This window comes from Tenrec ecaudatus, chromosome 13 (assembly GCF_050624435.1).
Source record: "Tenrec ecaudatus isolate mTenEca1 chromosome 13, mTenEca1.hap1, whole genome shotgun sequence".
NCBI classification, from domain to species: Eukaryota; Metazoa; Chordata; class Mammalia; order Afrosoricida; family Tenrecidae; genus Tenrec; species Tenrec ecaudatus.
Genome location: NC_134542.1, coordinates 25922484 through 25945183, shown reverse-complemented (window position 1 = coordinate 25945183; position 22700 = coordinate 25922484). Strand labels below are relative to the sequence as shown.

Genomic DNA, 22700 nt, shown 5'->3' with positions numbered 1-22700 from the left:
TTTTCCTGGGCATATCAACTACATTGGGTTTTACCCTGTTTGCAAGTTGGAATGACCTGATGGCATAGGTGGCATGCACTTAGCTCTTAACCAAAATGTCTTTGGTATGAACCCATGAGCTACTCAGTGGCAGGCTGCTTCCTAACAGATTTCAGCCCCAGAGACCCTTTAGGCAGTTAGGCAGTTCTAGTCTGTCCTGTAAAGTTAATTTGAGTTACAATAGACTTAATCGTAGTGGGTAATGAGATTGCTTAATGTTTTTTTGAAAACAGTAGGGACAATGCTTTATTTATATTAATTTCCCCAGCATACTCAAGAAATGTGTGTCCATAGGTATTCAGATAGTATTCACTGAAATGCTTTACTAAATTGATTAAGAATTTCCTTTCTTGCACATGGTTTTTCATGCTTAAAGAAACCATATACATAGTAAAGAACAAAACCAACCACCAGGTAGAAAAGAAAAGGTATGGTAAGTCCTTTCTATGCTGACCTCACTATCCCCGAGTCCCCATCTCAAAAACAATCATTGCAATCAGTTTCCAATTCAGAAATGTCTGTAGCCTTCTAACACAAATGGGATGGCATAAATCACCCGACCTCAGCCCTGCTTTCTTCATTTAGTGGTATCTTCTTTAATATTTTCCTTTCTAACACATAGAAACCCATATAATTCTCTTTAATACCGGCATAACATAATACTTTATAAAGGTACTGTATGAAAGTATAATTCATTCATACTCTATTAGAAATCTGCAATTTTTCTTGTTTGTTATTACACACATAATTGTATAATGCCACACAAAACTGTTAATCTCTCAGTAAAACAGCATCTCACTAGTTTATTACATACATTTAAATATAGACTGTACATCTTTCCTATGTTTAAATGTTTCTTATGTTTTTTTCTAAAAACTTTATCATGGTTCTTTGACCATTTTTCAATCTTACTGATTTAAAAAAATACTTTTATTGGGGGCTCTTACATCTCTTAGCACAATCTATACATTCATCCACTGTGAGTCAAGCACATTTACACATATGCATATTAACACATTTTCAAAGAATTCTCTTCCCACTTGAGTCCCTGATTTCCACTCCCCATTTCTTCCCCCACCCTCCCCTCCTTCATGAACTCTTGATAAGTTATAGATTATTTTTCCATATTTTACATCATCCTCCATCGTCCCTCACCCACTTTTCCATTATAGGTCCCCCTGGTACGGGGGGTCTAGGCTGATCGTTGTTATCAGTTCCCATTTCTCCCCCCACCTCCCCTAATCCTCCTGGGATCTCTACTCTCCTTGTTGGCCCTGAGGGGTTTATCTATCCTGGATTCCTTGTGTTACATGCTCTTATTTGTAGCAGTGTACGTGTTCTGGTTTAACCTGATTTGTAAGGTACAACTGAGGTCACAATAGTGGCGTGAAGGAAGCACCAAAGATCTAGAGAAAAGTTGTGTGCTTCATTGGTGCTATACTGCACCCTGAATGGCTCATGTCTTCCCTGTGACCACTCTGTGAGGGGATGTCCAATTGTCTAGAGATGGGCATTGGGTCTCCACTCCATGCCCCACCCCACCCCACCCCATTCACCTTGGATATGGTTTTATTCTGGGTCTTAGATGCCTGATCCCATCAACACTTCATGATCACACAGGCTAGTGTGCTTCTTCCATGTGGGCTTTGTTGCTTCTGTGCTATATGGCCACTTGTTTATCTTCAAGCTTTTACGACCCCAGATGCTATATCTTTTGATAGCCGGGCACCATCAGCTTTCTTCACCACATTTGCTTATGCACCCATTTTGTCTTCAGTGATTATGTCAGGAAGGTGAGCGTCACAGAATGTCAGATTGTTAGAACAAAGTGTTCTTGTGTTAAGGGAGTAGTTAAAGCACAATGTGCATCTGCAACCTTAATTCTTAACATATAGATATGAGTACAGAGTTCTATTCATATATATATTTAAATATGTACATGCTTGTATTTTGGCCTCTATAGTTGTCTTTACTCCTGGTTCTTTCCTGTTTCCTTTTCACTTCCCTCTTGTCCCACCATCATACTCAGCTTTCATTCAGGTTTAGTAATTTCTCATTGCTACGCTGCCCTAGATTGAGCCCTACTGGGCATCCTATGACCTTCCTTCCATTGATTTTAGTTCATTTGTTGTTCCCTTGTCCCTGGGTTGGTTCCCCCCTTCCCTTCATTTCTCCCACCTCCCTTTCTCCCATTCCCCCCTGGAACCATTGGTCCTGATCTTTTCATCTCCAAATTTGTTATCCCGCCAATCTTCTCTGGATAGACATGCATACACATTAATAAGTGCAAAAACCAAGCGAAGCCATTTTAACTCCTTTTTTTTTATATTGAGGAACTTTGTCTTCTGCTTATAATGTTTTAGAAAAAATATATAGCAAATATTTTTGTGTAACATTTTACTCCAGCTTGTGTATTTATATATTTGGTTAGTTAGTTAGTTAGTTAGTTGGGGGGGGGAGGGGAGGGCAGGGAGAAAGACGGGCTTTTCGACTCCGGTAAAGAGTCGCCATCTTGGAAACTCAAAGGAGCAGCTCTACCCTGTCCTGTGAGTGGACATAGACTCTGTGGCCATGTGTTTGGATTCTTGTTTTCATTTGTTACAAAATGTTCACTTTACATGTTGATCTTATTAAGTTTTTCAATTAAGGCTTCTGGGTTCTCTATCTTGCTTCAGTAAGTTCTTCATACTCAGGAATTCTATAACATTTTTTTTCTGGTATAGAAGATTTCACTAATCGATGCAACAGTAATTCATTATTGGTTGCCTTCTATTGACTCATATTTCATCCATATTTCTTACATGAAGAATAATGAAAAAAACAGAAAATAATTTCTTTGTGATTTTATACCACCTAGTGTGCAAATTTCTCCATAAATCCATTTAAAATTATTTCCCAAAATTAGAAACTTCACAGCAATGCCTTAATTTATTTCCCTAAATTAGTCAACATCTGAAAATGTATATTTAACTAGTATATAATCTGTCAACATTCTATTTGAGGCTGAAGAAATGTATAGCCAAAAGTGTAGTTTTTGAGTCTAAAATTGAGCCCTTTAAAATTTCAAAATATGGCAGCATTATGAAGAGTATGACTTGATGCTTCAATATCAAATTTTGCTCAATATTTAATACTTACATTGTAAAAATATTTTCCCTATGAGAACATTATCAAAACATAGTATCAAACATAATAAAAATGTCACTTTAAAAATTAATGGCTACTATGATAGTAAGAACATTAGCCACAGAAGTGAATAAAATAAAAAGTATCAATCTAAGAGGAAAAAAAAGAAATAGTAAAGGCATAATGTTTCTTTATCAATAACATATTTTAGGAATTATATGTCTACCAAGCAGTAATGTGCTATACTATATGTATTGATGCAGAAAATCAAGAAAATACATTACATTTTTACATAAACATATTAAAGGTTAGGCTTTGTCTTCACCGATCATGTCGGGAAGATGAGCATCATGGAATACCAGTTTAATAGAAGAAAGTGTTCTTGCATTGAGGGAGTACTTTAGTGGAGGCCCAATGTCCATCTGCTACCTTAATACTAAACCTATAAATATATGCACATAGATCTATTTCCCCATCCTCATATGTAAACATATTTACATATGTACATGTCTTTATTTAGACAAATGGATGCATAAGCAAAAGTGGTGAAGAAAGCTGATGATGCCTGGATATCAAAAGATACAGTGTCTGGAGTCTTAAAGACTTGAAGGTAAACAAGCCGCCATTTAGCTCAGAAATATCAAAGTCCACATGGAAGAAGCACACCAGCCTTGATGATCATGAGGTGTTGAAGGGATCAGGTATCAGGCATCAAAGAACAAAAATTCAAATCATTGTGAATGAGGAGGTGTGCAGATTGGGACCTAAAGCCCATCTGTAGACAAATGGACATCCGCTTACAGAAGGGTCATGGGGAGGAGATGAGCCAGTCAGGGAGCAGTGTAACAATGATGAAATATACAACTTTCCTCTAGTTCTGAAAAACTCCCTCCCTCCCGTACTCCCACACTATCATGATCCCAATTCTACCTTACAAATCTGGCTAGACCAGAGGATGTACACTGGTACAGATAGGAACTGGAAACACAGGGAATCCAGGACAGATGATCCTTTTAGGACCAGTGCTGAGAGTGGAGGCACCAGGAGGGTGGGGTGGAAAGGGGGAACTGATGACAAGGATCTACATATAACCTCCTCCTCCTTGGGGGTCATACAACAGAAAAGTGGGTGAAGAGAGATATCAGACAGTGTAAGATATGACAAAATAATAATACTTTATAGATTATCAAGGGTTCATGAGGGAGGGGGGAGTGGGGAGGGAGGGGTGAAAATGAGGACCTGATACCAGGCTCAAGCAGAAAGCAAATGTTTCGCGAATGATGATGGCAACAAATGTACAAATGTGCTTGATACAACGGATGGATATGTGGATTGTGATAAGAGTTGTATGAGCCCCCAATAAAATGATAAATAAAAAAATTGAGGGGTATATATGGAAATCTATAAACGCTACTTATTCCTACGCAATAATAACTGAATAAAATAGCAGTTTTGTTTGTTTATTTGTTCTCAGTACTAATCATTATCAAAGGAGGCCTAGTGGCATGGGGGCTACCAATCAAAACGTCAATAGTGTGAAATGATCAGCGATGCACTGTGACAGATGACACTATCTTTCCGCAAACAGTTTCGGTCTCAGACACTCAAAAGGTAGTTCTACTCTGTCCTATACGGTGGTTATGCGCTGGAATAGACTCAATGACGGCGATTTATTTTTATTTTTTTATGAGCAATGGAAAACTACAACCAAAGAAAAACAATCACTAAATAAGCCTCGCATTCATTACTATCATTTTGATTCTAACTTCTAGAGACTTTATGGTATTTCTGTGGTTATAAGTATTTATGGGAACACATAGCCTCCTTGTCCTTCTGAAGAGGAGCTGGTGGTTTTGAACCACTGGCCTGTGATTAGCAGTGCAACATTAATCTAACAGCTCCATTGGGGGTTCACCCAAAGGGAAAGTAAAATAAGATTTTAATTAATTGACCATGTTCCTCTTTGTTATTCGATAATACAAACACCCGGTGATGGTTAAGTTCTCAGCAGTTAACTACGAGATGGGTGGTTTGAACCCCCAGCCCCACCCCCAGTAGACCTGCAGAGGAATGGCCTGACAGAGCTGCTATCTACAAGTCACAGCTAAGAAAAAACTGCAAGAGGCAGTTCTATGCTGTAATCTGCAATCCCCGAGTCAAAAAATCATCTGGAAAGCACCTACCAGCAACGATCAGATAATGCAGCGACCAGCAAGTACAGCATTGAATTGTCTTGAATATTTTTAATGAAATCAAGATGTTTAATGTAGATTTATTTTGTTTTCTTAAAGGAGATTGTGTGGTTAACGCCTTAAAACATGTGATGAGTCAAATTCTAAAGCATTAACTATCAAGGATATTTTTTGTTCATAGTCTATAAATAATTTGTAGTTCAGATGTTTCTTGGACTTAAGGAATGAGTAATGGCACTTCTTTCCAGAATTTATAACTTCCACTGACTTTTAGTAGCCTGAGTTTGGTGAGCATGTGGAAAGTGTAGTGATAGAAGCAAGACATCAGTTTTAATAAGAAAACTCATGGAACATATTTCAGGCTGCTAATTTCAACATACGAGTATATGTATATCCAGAATTTTTCTTTATGACATGCATATGAATTCAAGTTCTCTGTCACTCCTCCTTTTCCTTATTCTGTGGATAGATTATCAGGCATGTATGAGTACAGATATGTTTATACATGCTATAAAAGTACATGGTTTCATTGTCTCCATCCACAACCACTGCCCAGAGAAGTCAACAGGACAACAGAAGCTCATTTTATCTGAGTACAGATGGATCGCTTCTCGGCCTTTTGGCTAAGATCAAGTGTAGTATGAGTACAGATGGAATCTCTTGGAATAAGAGGTCTGATAGGCCTCACACTGGGATCTGGACGTACACCTCTCACCTCTCACACACCTCTCACATACACACCCACACTACCAAAATGAAAAAAGGAAAGATCATTAAAACTCAAATATAAATCTTGTAAAATAAAATGTGCAATGTTGTTACACACATTCCTAAACCTCACACTGAGAGACCTTCAATGAAAACAAACTGGGGCAAAAATAGAATTCTCACTTAACATTTTTGAACGTAATAAGCCGACTTATTAAGTATCTGCTGTTTGCCTAATGCTTTGCTAAGAATGATTGCAAAGGTTTAAGACTAAAATTTGATGGGTATTACTATGAACCTAAAAACGAAAGTTCATAATAGCAGGATAAAAGGGATTCAGAAATAAGTCCTATGAGTATATGTTCATGAATTTCTTTACTAGCATGTGTAACTTATTACTAGCATTGCTATAGAATACAAACGTGTACAGTGATTAAATGAGAGATTTTCACTGGAAATTGTCATTTCAATTGACTATTTTTACTCAGTAAATCGAAGTCACTCACCTATTTAAAACAACATGTGTTGTGTTATGTATGCCAGCTTATTTCCTTGAATAAGGAATTCTCAGTTTAAAAAGAAATGTTGAAAAGACTATCTTTTGTATGCTTGGTGAAATATATTCAGTTGATTTTTAATCACCCAATTGAGGATAATAATTCTACCTTCATCATTAGAATTTGTTTTCACACATTATTTTCTAATTTTAAAATGTGAAACTTTGAAAATGGCATAGTACACATAACTGAAAAGTGCTATAATTAAGATATTTTTGAGCATGAATATCCCACTTTATCTTAAAACAATTATGAGTATGGATCTATTCTACTAATCCATCCAGGAAGATAATTCATAAGAATTATGACTAATCCGTTTTATTTTACAGAATATGATTTCTTGATGAATTACCATCAAATTAGTTACTTATTTCTGCTTGTCTTACAAATTACAGATTGAAAATATAAGGATTAATTAATAAAGGAAATTAAATATCATGACAGTTGAAATGTTTGTTTCAATTAAGTAAAAGGTGGGTAAAGTACTATTCTTTATTGACAAATTGAGGGAGTGGGGTCAGGAGTGATGGGTAAATAGATTTTTAATGAACTTGGTTTGTGTTGTGTGAGAATTCAAGAGGATAGTTAAGGGGTGTTATAACATAAAAACACCAGTTTGTGCCAGATATTTGCGATGGTGTTATACACACTAATTGAATCAATATGTCTACCTAATAATCTGTTGAAGCTGCTTCTGCTCTCTCATTGAAACTTTGGAAACAGAAACACCAAACGTGATTAAATCTGTGTTAACAGCCCAGCAGCTGTTTAAATAATGTGTTAGAAAACAAGCTGCTTTCAAAACTGTGATGTAAAGCACAATTATTTACTAAGAATTTACCGAAAGTCCAAACAATTAAAGTAAAATCATTACAACAAAATTTATTTTCAGGGCTATGCAGAGTTTTTCTTTAAAAAATCTCCTCCACAAAATTTCACAAAGCATAAAACCTTTAGTCCTTTTAACTGTGGACAAATAAATGAATAAGTCTTGCCAAACAGCTCTCCTAAAGCATTCATTTTATAAATGGTTGAACAAGTCCAGACACTGGTGCCATTGAACTGCAGCGGAGCGTTTGTGGGTAGCGCTGTCAGTGTGTGCAGAGTCCATTACCTTACTTTCTCTTTCTTCTCTCTCTCTCTCTCTCTCTCTCTCTCTCTCTCTCTCTCTCTCTCTCTCTCTCTCTCTCTCTCTCTCTCTCTCTTTTCTCTTTCCTATATAACTAGAGGGTGTATTCCTTGAAACCACTGCAAGCACCACAGGCCGAGACAGACTCAGGGGAGAGAACCAGGATCAACGTAGGTGGTTGCCCCAGAGAGAGGCTCATCCATTGCACGCTGGATGTGCCGACCCCTGCGATTTCCCCAGAAGTGGGAAACTCGACTGCATCATTTGTGGTGGTTGGGGACAGCGTTCATGCTCTCTGCTGCATTATTTTTAAGAACAAGGGAGGAGGAGGAGGAGGAGGAGGAGGAGGAGGAGGAGGAGGAGGAGGAGGAGGGGGAGGAGGAGAAGGAGAAGAAGAAGAAGAAGAAGAAGAAGAAGAAGAAGAAGAAGAAGGAGGAGGAGGAGGAGGAGGAGGAGGAGGAGGAGGAGGAGGAGGAGGAGGAGGAGGAGGAGGAGGAGGAGGAGGAGGAGGAGGAGGAGGAGGAGGAGGAGGAGGAGGAAGAGAAGGAGGAGGAGGAGGAGGAGGAGGAGGAGGAGAAGGAGAAGAAGAAGAAGAAGAAGAAAAGAAACCCTGATTCTGTAATATTGTTATTCGTAGAAAGTTTTCTGTCTAAAGGCATAAAACCAAGGATCTTATCTGTGCCTCTGCCATTTAGCTAACTAGTGTGGGGCCTTGGAAAACTTGTGTTTCCTGACTCAGCTACCTGATCACCTGAAATACAGGGGAAACGACACTCGCGGTACAGGATCACAGCAGGCTGGATAAAAGAGTTTCTTGTAAACTCAAGGGGGTGTGAGATTGAGGATCTTTTAATAAGACTATCACATACAACAACTTGTATTCTTATACTTCCATCTGGTTTTTTAAATCCTCACATATTCTGCCTCATGTGATATTCAAAACGACATGGACTTGGAGGTAGAACAGGGACAGATAAATAAAGAGACATGGTTCTTGCGTGACTTTTGCAAAGATATAAAATCCGTGAGAGTGACCCTGGTCTTAAGGTGAATTCTGTCTCTAGATCTTGTCATCTTTCTATGGCAAGATACTGGGTCTCCAATTAAAACAGGTAATTGATACTCGTATTCTATTTAGGACATAAACCACCAAAACAAAATCAAACCCACTGCCATCAAGTCAACTCCAGCGCACGGGTTTCAGAGGTTACAACTCTTCACAGGAGCACACAGCCTCATCTGCTTCCTGCAGAGCACCTGGTGGGCTCCACCTGTCGACTTTGTGCGTGTATTCACTCGAAGTGACTACCTCCCAACAACTAACTCTGCCCAGATCTTAAAGTATGGGGTATTGAAATACTATGCCCGATTTCTGAAGACTCTGTCAATATTCAGTCCTTGCCACCCACTTGCTTCTAAGACATTCTTTGTCCAGCTATGACTTCTGGCTGACAAGGGTGGGGATTGCTGGATTATGTCAATATTAGCCATTTAAATCTATATAGACCAACAGTGTGTAGAGGATGGCATTTTAAGGCTTCCTTTGCATCAAATTTGACAGTCCAGTGTCAGTTATTGATGTAAAGAAAAATCACACCTGTAAGCAGCTCAGGTAATATTTCATTTCCATTTAAACAAATTTCCACATTTGGGGTCTCCATAAGTATAATTAATTTAAGGGCAAATAGAATGGTTTTACAGGTTTTCATAACTAAAAATACATACTTTGAAAGTGTATTTCTTACCCTTTTAGGAACAAAAAATAAAAGTGGACAAACTTCTGAATCTCTGATGGTCTTCATGAAGCGTGCTACCTTACGTAGCAGGCTCATCAATTAACCCCAAGGCTTTACTACCTGGGACAGCGATGGCCCTGCAGTCCCAGGATGAAGCTTTCAGTTTAGGGAAGGATATCCATTCTGGAGAACTCTACAATGAGGAGAAAATAAGCTTACTTCAAATAGAAGTGCCACAAAGAACAGTCTGTCCCTGTATCCATCAATTATCTCAACTCTTCAAATCCTGTAGATCCAATATTTGCCACGTCTTGCATACCTAATTCATTGCTTGAATCTTTGTGGGCAACACAGAAGTTCTTTAAGCTCTCCAGGATTTCTCATCTGCACCTGTTTCAACAGCTTTCCAGTTGGCCTCTCTGCTCTCTTGTCTTGTGCCACACCCTGCCTGCAGCAGCCCCTCTCCACAGGGACTCTTCCTACAGCAGAGGTCTTCTCATCCTTCTGTCACCTTCATTGCTAAGAGTCGGCATCAATTCGATGACACCTAACACCAGTGTGGTGTTTAAGCACCTCCTCAGCACAGTCCCGCGATCCTGCAACCATAAAATCATCTTCATCCTTTAGCGTTTAACTCCTTTTCCAAATTCTTCTTCCTCTTCTTCTTCTTCTCCTCCTCCTCCTCCTCCTCCTCCTCCTCCTCCTCCTCCTCCTCCTACTCCTCCTTCTCCTTCTTTCTTCAGACTCACTGCCATGGAGTCAATTCCAACTCACAGTGACCCTACAGGACAGGGTGGAACATCCCCTGGGGGGTTCAGAGGCTGGAATTCTCCTTTTAAAATCATTTTATTGGAGGCTTATACAACTCTTCTCACAATCCATACGTCCATCCATTGTGTCAAACGCATTTGTACATTTGTTGCCATCATCATTCTCAAACCATCTTCTTTCTACTTGAGCCCCTGGTATCAGCTCCCCATTTCCCCTCCCTCTCTGCCCCCTCCCTCACAAGCCCTTGATAATTTATAAATTATTATTATTTTGTCATGTCTTACACTGTCCAACGTCTCCCTTCACCCACTTTTCTGTTGTCTGTCCCCTAGGGAGGGGGTTATATGTACATCCTTGTGATCGGTCCCCCTTTCTACCCCACCTTCCCCTCCCCCTCCTGGTATTGTTACTTTCATTATTGGACCTGAGGGCTTTATCTGTCCTGGATTTCCTGTGTTTCCAGCTCTTAACTATACCAGTGTACATCCTCTGAGCTAGCTGGATATATAAGGTAGAACTGGATCATGATAATGGGAGCCAGGAAACATTAAAGAACTAGAGGAAAGTTGTATGGTTCATCATAGCTATTCTGCACCCTGACTGGCTTGTCTCCTCCCTGAGACCCTTCTGTGAGGGGATGTCCAGTTGCCTACAGATGGGCTTTGGGTCTCCATTGCGCACTCCCCTCATTCGCAATGATATGAATTTTTTGTTCTTTGATGCCTGATCCCATTGGCACCGTGTGATCACATAGGATATTGTGCTTCTTTCATTAGGGCTTTGTTGCTTCTCAGCTAGATGGCCGCTTGTTTATCTTTACGCTGTTAAGACCCCAGATGCTATATCTTTTGATAGCTGGGCACCATCAGCTTTCTTCAACACATTTGCTTATGCACCTGCTTTGTCTTCAACGATCGTATCAGGAAGGTAAGCATCATGGAATGCCAGTTTAATAGAACAAAGTGTTCTTGCATTTAGGGAGTACTTGAGGGTAGGCCCTATGTCCATCTGCTACCTTAATACTAAACATTCTTAGAACACTGGACACTCAACATCTATTTGTTGTACTGTTGTTGGTCTAAGTTGTGTAAGTTAATTTTTACATTACTAAGATTGCACATCAATTAACAACATACAAAAATAATATAAGCATATAGAGTTTTACAAATTATTATAATTAACAAGTAAGCTTTTAGAAGCTTTATATGTACCAGACAATTTAAATGTGACATGAATCTGTGAGTTGTGTAATATCATCTCGGCCTTAGAGGTGACTGAATGGAAGCTCAGAAGGGGTGAGCTAACCTGTCTAAAACCAGAGCTGAGATAAGAACTTCAAACACACTTTGAACAAATCCCTGCTGTTTCCACGATGCCACCAATGCAAAGGGAAATGATGGCATGATACTGAAGACTAAGAATGTGAATCTATGTGTACTGCTTGACACACTTTTGACTGCATGCTTAATACAGGGATAGTAGTTAGCCTGTTTGAAAGCCTGTTTTGGAAGAAGACCAGATCGTATTGTCAGATTTTCTGAGCATGGATTCTATTTCCTATAAGAACAATCTACCTTGAATGGGCATTTGGCAACCATCTGCTTAACATAACTGTGGTATGCCCGTGAAGCAAATTACACTGTGAAATTATCTATTTAGTAAGGGGAGTACAGAATTGTTAATCAAACTTCTGTAAGAAGTAAAATCATTACTATGAAATTCAGCCAAGTGAGCGTGTTCCTAAAGAGACCCACAATTCAGGATTCCAGAGGTCACTGAGGACGTTTAAACCAGGTCAGAAGGCATTGCTGCCCGCACCTTGCAGGGGAAGTGATAGACATGGAGCAGGCTTTCTGTCACAGGAATAATGGCGAGAGAGGGAGGAGTCTGAAGTAAAAAGGCAGGGGACCCGTGGGTTCCAGTATTCTTGGTTGCCAAAATCTGGGTCATTATACCGAGACCTCTGCCTGGTGGCAATTGGCCTCAGGAGCTGGATGAGGTCAGATGTGGTCCCATGCTATGTCTTTATTGGCCCAGCAGATCTCCTGGGAAGCCAGTGCTTTTATTGGACCATTTTATCAGAAGGCACCTTACCAAGACTTGGACAAGTTTATAATTCAGATAACTTGCTTAGGAATAAGCCTGTGTATGAAGGAACTGGCACCCTAGTCACAATACGCTTTGATTCACACTACTGGTTGAGTGATTAACAGTCAGAGAGCTCAACTTAGGACCAGGTTAAATGCCAGGTTCTTTCATGTGTTAGTCACGCAGCTGAGAAAATCCTCTCTAATTCTCAAATTCCTCCAATAAAGTCAAGATACTGACAATGCCTGCTTTCTACAGTTGTGAGTCTTCAATAAGGCTGGACAGATACTACACATGAAGCTGTTTAAACTCTTATTCATAGGAATACTATGTGAAAGAGCTTCATAAAAATGCAAAACACCAGAACAGAAAATAATCCCAAATCAAAGAGTGTTTTACATAAAGTAAGGCATATGAGAACTGAGTGCAAGAATCTCTCAAAGCAGGTGCTGGCGGCCTACTAGACCTGCGCTTCAACAACTAGAGTACGAAGGAAGAGACTCCTAAAAATTCAGCCACTTTACGCAGGCATAGCGATCGATGCAGAGAACACGTGACTTTTGTGACACATTATGGACAAGTACCAGCGCAACTGTCACCATCATACTCCCATATGTCGTGACTATGGCAAAACACACGATGGTGACAGTTCTTAGGATCCTGACAACAGATTTTCTTCTCCTAAGCTTATTTAAAGGAAATCATCTTGAAATTATTTTGGTGGAAATTAATAGCTGACCCCTCTTTCTGCTACAATTCAGTCAACACTGTCTTGGGAACGAGGAGTCGTGTGACACAGGGGCAAGTGTTGGCCTGGTGATGAGGGGTTAGCGGTCCTGCAGAAGGAAGGCAAGGCAGGGTGCTTCTGTGAATATTCTCAGCTACTGAAACACAACAGAGCAGTTCTGCTTTGTCCAATAAGATCTCTCCGCCCTACCGAGTTGAAATCTACTTGAAGGCAGTGGGTTTGTTTGGTTTGTTTCTTTTTTCTATTTGCTTCTTAGTCCATTTGTTTTTGTCTTAGGCAGAAGAGGTATACTAGAAATGATTCTGGAGTTGAAATTAGAAGAACGGGATTTTACTTGGCGTTGAACGACATTCAGAAAATCACTTAACTTTTTCTCACCTTTATTTTCTTTCTTTTTAAAATTGTTATGAATTTGGAGTTAATACATATATCATATAATTCCATCATTCAATCATATCAAGAACTGTACAATTGCTTTCACAGTTTCCAAACATACTTTTTCTTCCTGGACACCTTGACATCGTCTCCCTTTTATCCCCACCACCACCCTTGTATCCTATTCCCCACCCCAAAACCCTATTCTACTTGCTGTTCCTATAGGTTCATCAATCCTGGGTTTCATTTACTAAAAAACAGAAAATCATATAACACAAATTTAAGAGGTTAACCCCAAATCACCTTTATTTCTTCATTAATAAAAACCATAAAATATCTATTTCAAAGGATTACTGTAGATATTTAAATTAAACAGTGCACAAGAAGAACTTTGTAAACTACAGTGAACCATTAGTTTAGGCTTCATTTACAGCAAAAAATAATGGAGAATCAATTACTGTACAACAGACAGCCACAGTGAAGGTAAATATTTTTATTGAAGCCTATAGAAATAGCAAATTTGTAAGCAAGATTAAAAGCAGATGTTTCTTGTACCAAACAACAAGTATGTTCATATCTTGGACCAAAGCATTAAGTAGTATTATATTCACTTAAAGGAAAAAATAATGCTTTTGCCCAATAACAAAGGTAAAAGCCAAGTAAATGTCAAAGAAATGAATGTATTGGGGGGAGGGGCGTGCTAGCACTACATACTTCAAATACAGCTAAAGAAACACCTCAGAGTTAAATATTCTATGGCTGATTTTAAGATTCCTATTATTCTTGAAAGAAGCCCTGGCGATATTATCAAATAATGAAGCAAACAAAGTTAATCATAAAATTATAAACAAACAAAATTATCCCCTTGAAAAGTTATGTAAAAATATTTATCTTGTACTTTTCCATAAGGTTAGGATTTACTACATACTGAAATAATTGATTAAAGAAGACCCTTAATGAGATAATCTGACATAAGCTGAAAGAGTGGGCACAAACATTGCCAAGATCATGAGGATGGTACAAGGCCAGGCAGTGCTTCCTTTCATGGTACACAGGTTCACTCTTAGTAGGAACCAGCTCAATGGCCCTTAACAGCAACATCAAAGTATACAAAATACGTATCTATTTTTGTGTTCTCATATATATGGGCAACTATGAGTTGTAAAATATTGTGATGAGAGATAAAGTAACTTAGTGCTCCTCCCACTAAATGTGCAACTACTATAACATCTCAAGGAGCACTGGTGGTGTAGTATTTATGGATCTTTCTGCTAACTGCCAGATCAGCATTGTGAATCCATCAATGGTGCTCGGGAGAAAAACTTCTACTCTCATGTCCAGTGACAGTCTCTGAAACTCAGAGACAGGTCTTTCCTGTCCTGTAGAGTTGCTAAAGGTCACAATCCACTCGATGGCAATGAGTATAAAATCTCAATGAAAAGCAGGATAGTCAAGAAATATTTTCATGATATCTGTATTAGTGCCCAATAAAATGGTTGAAAAAAGAAACATTTTCAAAAGTCACTATTTGAGAAAGTGAACATCTTCTGAGCTGTAAGCATTCTCTTTAAGCATGCTCTGCATCTACTTGCGACCTGAAGTTTTGATTATTTGGGGAGTTGTCTGTCTCCATTCCCCATTCATTGTTTAGTCAGGTTTCTAAAAGTCAAAACTGAAGTATATGAAACATGCTTCAAATGGTGATATAGTTCTATGTACCACAGAAAGAAAATTCAACAAAAAGGTGGATATAGTTAAAGGGCACATAAATGATTTAAAAACTAAAGTTGTAAAGAGAAATTTCTAAGATGTAAGACAGTTTCTTGTCTATTACAAAATGTATTTTTAAAATATTTTATGTTTTCTGGGAAGAACATGAGTAGATTAAAATTTCCACCAATTGAGCAGAGATTTCTGCCTCTATGATTAACTTATGATGTAGCTCTGAAGATCTCATCTTCGTCATCAGTCAGTGGGTGACATAGTTAGTTTACTTTGCCAATGTGGCCGATAAACACATGTGGGGTTAATTGAAGGGTGGAAGGATAAATGGCTCTGTGAACCTCGCCTTTCAAGTTCTCGGGTCTCTTGCTTTCTGATGGTCAGACCAGGGTGTAGCTGCCTTAGCCAGTTCCCTGCCTCAGTTGGCAAGGCTCACTTCCTGCAAGACATCCCTACGGAGAAGCCTCATGGACCTACCCTGATGCAGCCCTGGGTGCTGGCTGGAGCAGCCGTGTGGAGACCCCTGCCAGTGCTGAGATGCTTACACATTCACTGATTCGACTTTCCTCCTGAAGTCGGCATCATGGTGTGTGTTTTGTGAGATGGAGGAGGACTTTGTGGATTGGTGTTGGACATACGGATTAATGTAGGACTTGTGAGCTTGGGCAGCACTGGGTTGGGATGTTTTCTTGATGTGCATTTACCCTTTATGTAAAACTCTCTTTTATACATGAGTTTCTGTGGATTTGTTTCTCTAAAGGACCTAGACTAACACGCTAACAAATTCCCTCCTAGCAGACTTGCCTTGCTTGAAATGGAGGCAATGCTACTCATCTGTGTCAGTTAAATAAAGAAAGAACAGTGTCCCTGCTTGAGGTCAACGCTGCTAAGGCTCCTGCACTCTGTGCTACCTGTGAGTCAAGGGTACCACCAAACCATTCCAGACACTTCATGTAAATAACAATGTACGGGGTCATAGTCATCATTAGTCACTTAGTATCTCAATATACATTTTTAATACAGAATTGGTTCCCAAGTTTGAATTCAGATAAAACGCTACCTTTCTCAACCATAAATTTAAAACCTTGAGCTTAAAAATAAACCCCAAAGCCAAACCCTACCGTCCAGGAGATTCTAACTCATAGTGACCCTACACAACAGAGAAGGCATGCTCTTTTCTGTTTCTGAGACTACAAATCTTGATGGGAGCAGACTGTCTTATCTTTCTCCAGTGGATCTGGACCACCAAACTTATAGTTAGCAGCTCAGTGTCTCCCCCAGTCCCCCAACACCAAAACGAATAGTCCTAAAATGTTGATCCAGAGTGCTTCTGAGGTCATCTGGCTACCTTTGAATTGATTCTGACTTATAGCAACTCTAACAGACAGGGTAGTACTGCCCCTGTGAGTTTCTGAGGCTGACTCTTTTTCCAGGAGCAGAAAACCCTATTTTTCTCCCTTAGAGTGGCTGGTGGTTTTGAACTGCTGACCTTGAAGATCATAACCCATTTGTAACCACTATGCTGCCAAAGACCAAACTCATTGCCATCCAGTCAATTCAGACTCATTGCAACCCTACAGGGAAGACTAGAAGTCTCCCTGTGTGTTTCTGAGGCTGTAATTCTTTATGGGAGTAGAAAGAGGTCATAGGTCAGAGTAAATTTATGTGTGAATGTACATTAATACATTTCATGGGAGAAAGAGGAGGCAGTCCATTCCCAGAGAGAGTTCAGTCTCAGAAACCCATAAGGCAGTTCTATCCGATATGTGGGGTTGCTATGAGTTAAACATGGGCTCGGTAGCAGTGAGGTGTTTTCATGTTGATTTTTTATGTTATTCTTATAGACACAGGTTGTCTGGCTGGTCTGTGTGCAGGAAATGTGTCTCTTCTCCTTGTATCTTCTTCGGTTGGATGTTGGCTGGCATCCAGGAAGGGAAACTAGTTAAACACAATATAGTAAAATCTTTAAGAAGAGAGAGAAAGGAAACAGCTTCATAAAAAGCATAAAGTCCTTGACTCAAATAATGCTACAGAAACTCTTTTGAATATTTCTTTCTATCTTTTTTCCTGCTTTGTCCCTGTTAGGATGGGAAGCCCTGCCATTATGTATGGCTTGCTGCTATCTGTAAGTCTCCTCCCCATCTGGGACTAAGAGGCAAATTGCAGGTTTCCAGGGTGGGGAACGCCATTAGAGCGGGATCACCTGACACCTGACTGCGATCGGAGCAAGCCCAGAAATGCCAGCGACATTGCACACTCGAGGCAGTGGGGTCACTCATTGCACACTCGAGGCAGTGGGGTCACTCATTGCACACTCGAGGCAGTGGGGTCACTCATTGCACACTCGAGGCAGTGGGGTCACTAGGCGCTCTTCTTTTCCTTAGTGAAAATACGCACATGGCCATTTCAGATGCCCGGAGTCTTTACTTGCTCGAAGACCATAACCACGTGAGTAGCCATTAAAAGTCACTTTACTCCTTTTCAATGTTCAGAAACGAGTAAAATTACTCCAGGGGCACAGAGATGCCCAGATCTAGTCACTCTCCTCGCACAAAGCTCACTGTCCTCTCCAGCGTTCCTGGGAGGCTGCCTTTTTCCAAGGCAGCACCTGCCGGCTGAAAGTGCCTCTCATTCCGCGGAAGCTGTCCGCAATTACTGCAGGGAACTCTCAATCTTTTCCCTCTAAACACTGTGGTCTCCGAGAAATAATGACACAACAGCTCCCTGCTCTGAAATGTCAAGCTGACCACTCAGAAATGCAAGTTGGGTCTCTCCAGAAAGGACCAAAGCATAAGGCATTTCATGGGCCTTCCATTTGACACCTGCTCCATTACTACATTGCTCAACACCTTCCTGGAGTACCAACACCTTCTGGGATGAGCTGAACTAAAACGAGCCACAAAAGCTGCCACCGAACAAAAGTTAGCAATATGTACCTAGCAAGAGTAAGTTGGGCTTTTTTTCTCCTTTCCTTCCTTTTTATTTTTTTCTTTCTTGATCTGACGCTTTCATTTGAATTCACTGTATTTGCTTTCCCAGAGTGCGGTGTAAGCCTCTGTGTGCTTCACTTACTTCATGCCAAGGCTCTTTTTCTTGAACAGGGCAAGTACACACACACACACACACACATATTGACAATATACACCCAGTAAAGTCTATTTCCATGTATTTCGGAGCTTGATTTATGTTCTAATATCTAACTGAATTTTTACACATTGAGAAAAATTGATGGGAATAAAACTCTTCAAAATTTGAAGTAACTTCCTAAATTTCTGAGGTTTCAATCTTCTTAACAACAGAATTACATGTTCATAAGGTTACTTGAAATACAATACAATCTTTGGAAGCTTTTTAATCATGTAAAAGACATATATCATTTACTATGTTCATTTTGGGGAGAGTGATATTGTTAAGAAGAAGGTGTATAGAGAGATCATGTAAGGCTTAAATGATGTATCTTTAACCACACAAAGGAAAATATAAATTAAGAACTAGGCTTCTGGGGAGCAGCTGTTACAAACAGAACACTTAGTATCTTTTTCAGAAATTAAAACTTTTGTTATTGTTTCTTACTAATACTTCAGTAACAGATAAAAACTGACCCGGGATAGACTTTCCAGTCTTAGAAGATAGTGAGTAGGTTGTATTCCAAAACAGGGCATTCACTGGCTCTCCTTACATTTGACTCATACCATTCATTTCCCATAAAATATATACACAAGCTCATCCATTCATCCAGTCAGTGTTCATAGATGCAGTCTATTCCGTGTGATAAGTTTGGAGATTCAGGAGTGAACAAGACAGGCCTGGCTAACAGCTTTGTCAGGAATACTGACAAGTCCAACAGTGTAGATAGTTCTCGAAAAGCGACAGTACAGAGTAACCAGGGTACACAGGTCTGTGACAAAATACAGTTTGACACGAAGGAAAACAATGGATGGGGAAGGTAATGTCTTGTCTACGTTTCTTAAAATAGTACTGCTGGAGAAGAGAGATTTAAGGGTCTCGAGGTTCAAGCCTGTGCCAACAAGGCTACAGGAATCTGTTCATTGCGGAGGCCAGTTTTGTGAAACGGATCGCCATGAAAGAGGTAAATGGAAAAAGAGGAAAACTTATTAACACTTAGTGAAGGCTCGTTTACCTTGTGCATGTGTCAAATTAGCCATGCCATACCCAAACAAACTATTCTTGAAGGCAGTGGCTTCATACTGCAATAAGGGACGCAGAGGCTGAGGCACGCTCTCCCAGGGCCTGCAGCATTTCTGTTCTAAAGTAGAAGGGCTCTTGTTTTGTTTGGATCACCACATCATAACGTGGATGTGCCACTGAAACAACAAAACACTCTCGCCATGTGTATCATTGACCACAAAGGAAACCAAGGTAAAGAATAAAAATAAAATCCACCTCTGTGTAAATTCAAAGTGCTTGCTTGATGGAGCCATAGGAAGATATTCATATTTGATTAGGCACTATAGATGGAGTCGATTAAAATAAAACTGATATTTTTTAATAGAAAAAAGAATACTAAGCCTCAGAACACCCTGTTAGAAAGGAGCCTTATGGTACAGTGGTTAAGCACTCGGCTATGAAGGCAAAGGTCGCTGGTTCAAGGTCACCAGCCATTCCGTGGAAGAAAACCATGGCAATCTGCTTCAGTATGGATCATAGCCTTAGGAATTCCATGCTGCCCTTTAGGTCACTGTGAGTCAGAGGCAATGAGTTGGGGGTTATTGTGTAGTTTTTTTTTTAATGCAAATGTATCTTAGTGACTCACCTTAGAATACAACAGAATAAATGAATGTAAGCAACAGTGGAAAAAACACAAGTACTAAGTAATATACCAATAAGTGAACGTGATCAATATGAAAATGCAAAGGATTTGCAGACAAGATGAGTGCAAGTGATAGGTAAGTTAAGAACTGGACTTTACATTTATTTTTAGGTAGTAATGTGTAAGAGTTCACTCACTCATAAAACACATTTTTATGGGTCAACTCTTAGACATCCTGCAAGGCACTCAATCTACAATGACAGTGGCATCAGACAAAGTCGTTGTCTTTGTATTCCATTTTTATTTGAGGAAGGCAGCAATTCTGAAAAAAGGATCTGGGGTGTGGGGAGGCCATTTGTATGGTAGTACAGATTTTGGACAAGAAAGACTCAGAGAAATTCACTGAAATTCCTCAAAGTCATCCCTGGCAGCTCTACAATCTATTACTGTGTCCATTTCATGATTACCTTAGTGATGAGGACTTTGGTTAACAATTCACAATGCAGGTAATTTACTATTGAAATGGCACATGGAGAGGCTAGCTGGCTATAGTCACTAAGCATTAATTGGGTTCCTAGGTTATCAACTACAAATATAAGCACAACCCCCAAATTTACTCTTTCATTTTTCACCATGAAGGCAATCCACAAAGGAAGCTCCCACCAAAAACAAACATCAAAAACAGAGTGACAGAATCTGGATAAAATTTCAAAATGAAACCGTTTCTACCCATTATATTCACCATCAGTAGATCCCAGAAACTATGACAAGGAGAGAACAGGTGGTCAAAAAGTACTACTGAGGTTAAATTTCTACAGGCTGGTAATAGTTGTAAGCTTTCGCGACACTGCCTTATTATCAGTCTTAATGACATTCGCCTGTCAGTTCCATTTAGAAAGAGTGAGTCCTCACCTAAAAAGAGAAGTTTGGGAGTCTTATTTGCATGACTGGGGTAAAATTAAAGTCTCTTTTCTTTTTCCAATATAAAAAGCTAATGATGAAAAATAAGAGAGTCAAAAAAAGGAGTAACTCAAAATTTCTGCCATTAACTGGTGAAGAAAAGACTTTCTGATGCCTTTCTTTTGCTTTTTCTGTTTCCATTGGGTGCCTCTCCAATGTTACCAGTCAGCTACTTCTTTTCTTTAAACTCAATGTGCCACCAGCAAGTGTATCCAGTGCAACTGGCTGAAAGTTTGTGGTGCTGTACAATGGTAAAGATTAATGGAGCAGGCAGTCAAAACCCTCAGGTAGTAAAACATGCCGGCAAGAATCTCATTCCAAAATAGAGAAAGCAAAACACACAAAAAACACCTGCATCTACATCGTGGCTTTAATTATGAACTTTGATTTCTTAGTGAATTTTAACACACTTGAAAGTAAGCCTGATAAGAAGTCACATCTATCTATCTATCTATCTATCTATCTATCTATCTATCTATCTATCTATCTATCTATCTATCTTTATAGTACATATCATCGGGTCTACCGCATTGGGCATATTTTTCCTTACATTTTCTAATGTTCTTATTATAAGTTGAAATGTGTTATAATGGGCAACCCACTAAAATTTAAGTAGAAGAAGATATGAGACTTCAACTCATTTGACACATAAGCCTAACAAAGTCCAGGATGCAAAACTCCGTCAGTTTGACTCTTAGAATTTTGGATTATATTGAGCCCAGGTTACATGTTAAGCTGCTAACTGCAAGGTCAGCAGTTGGAGACAGCAGTGTCTCCACAAGAGAAAGATAGGGCTTTCTACTCTTGTAAAGAGTTACAGGCTTGGAAACCCACAAGGGCAGTTCTACCCTGTCCTATAGGGTCACAATGAGTCAAAAACTACTTGGTCAGTGAGTTCTACTCTATAAATCCTATTCTGCTTAAATTTGTTCTAAACACTCAAGTAATGCCTAATCAAGGCTCCATTTATGAACTCATTTAATAATGCACAAATTCGAAAAACATCAAAATAGAATAAGTATTTTCCAGTAAAAGTACAGAATTTTCCTAGATGCAAGAAGGGGGGAGGTTTAATGGAAAGGATGTAGATATTTTCCTTAAAAGCCTTAAACAATGATATCATAAATCCATACTCTTTATGATTTGTGGGAACAAAGAAATGAACACATTGTTTTCCACTCTTTGAGAAACATTACAAACACAAGTTGATAAAGGAAACTAATGTAGTAAATGCAGTACTAGGAACTGAGATACAATAAATCAACCACAAGACTAGAAGAACCATGTCTAGATTCTACTGCTGGCTAATGAAAGACCAGTGAATAAATATATGAGTAAACAGTATACATCTCAATTTCTCAATGAATCAATGGAAATATGTTAGTTCCATTTTTATCACAGAACATGATAAAACTGATCAGAAAACACTTTCAGTGAAGTATTATTCATATAATAGTTATTCATTATTGATACAATCTCATAATCATAATAACATTGTATAGTTATGACAGAGTCAATCATATCCTTGATGGGCAACTGATATCACCCTGCACCCTTGAAGATTTTAACACACACACAGAAGCATAAAATTGCTGTCTGCTTCTTACCTTTCCAAAATGTAAAGTTCAGATTCAATACACAAGATGAAAATCAAAGAACAGAAAGCCAGTCTGTCTTCCCCAGAATCAGAGATCTTTGAACTATGTCTAGGTATTTAAGAGCCTACATTAAATTCATAATGATGTGAAGAAATGTCAGAAACAATGTAAAAACTAAAT

At 39.2% G+C, this 22700-nt stretch overlaps 1 protein-coding gene, 1 non-coding gene and 1 pseudogene across 8 annotated transcripts in view; 2 read left to right on the top strand and 1 right to left on the bottom strand.

The window, feature by feature from the left end:
* IKZF2 (IKAROS family zinc finger 2) overlaps positions 1–22700 on the bottom strand; it is a 163138-nt gene that overhangs the window by 50913 nt on the left and 89525 nt on the right. The window lies entirely within an intron of this gene.
* Positions 5961–6091, top strand: LOC142425052 (U2 spliceosomal RNA; annotated as a pseudogene).
* LOC142425009 (U1 spliceosomal RNA) lies at positions 7890–8052 on the top strand. The gene has a single exon (XR_012779412.1). It is a non-coding gene; the product is annotated as a U1 spliceosomal RNA (small nuclear RNA).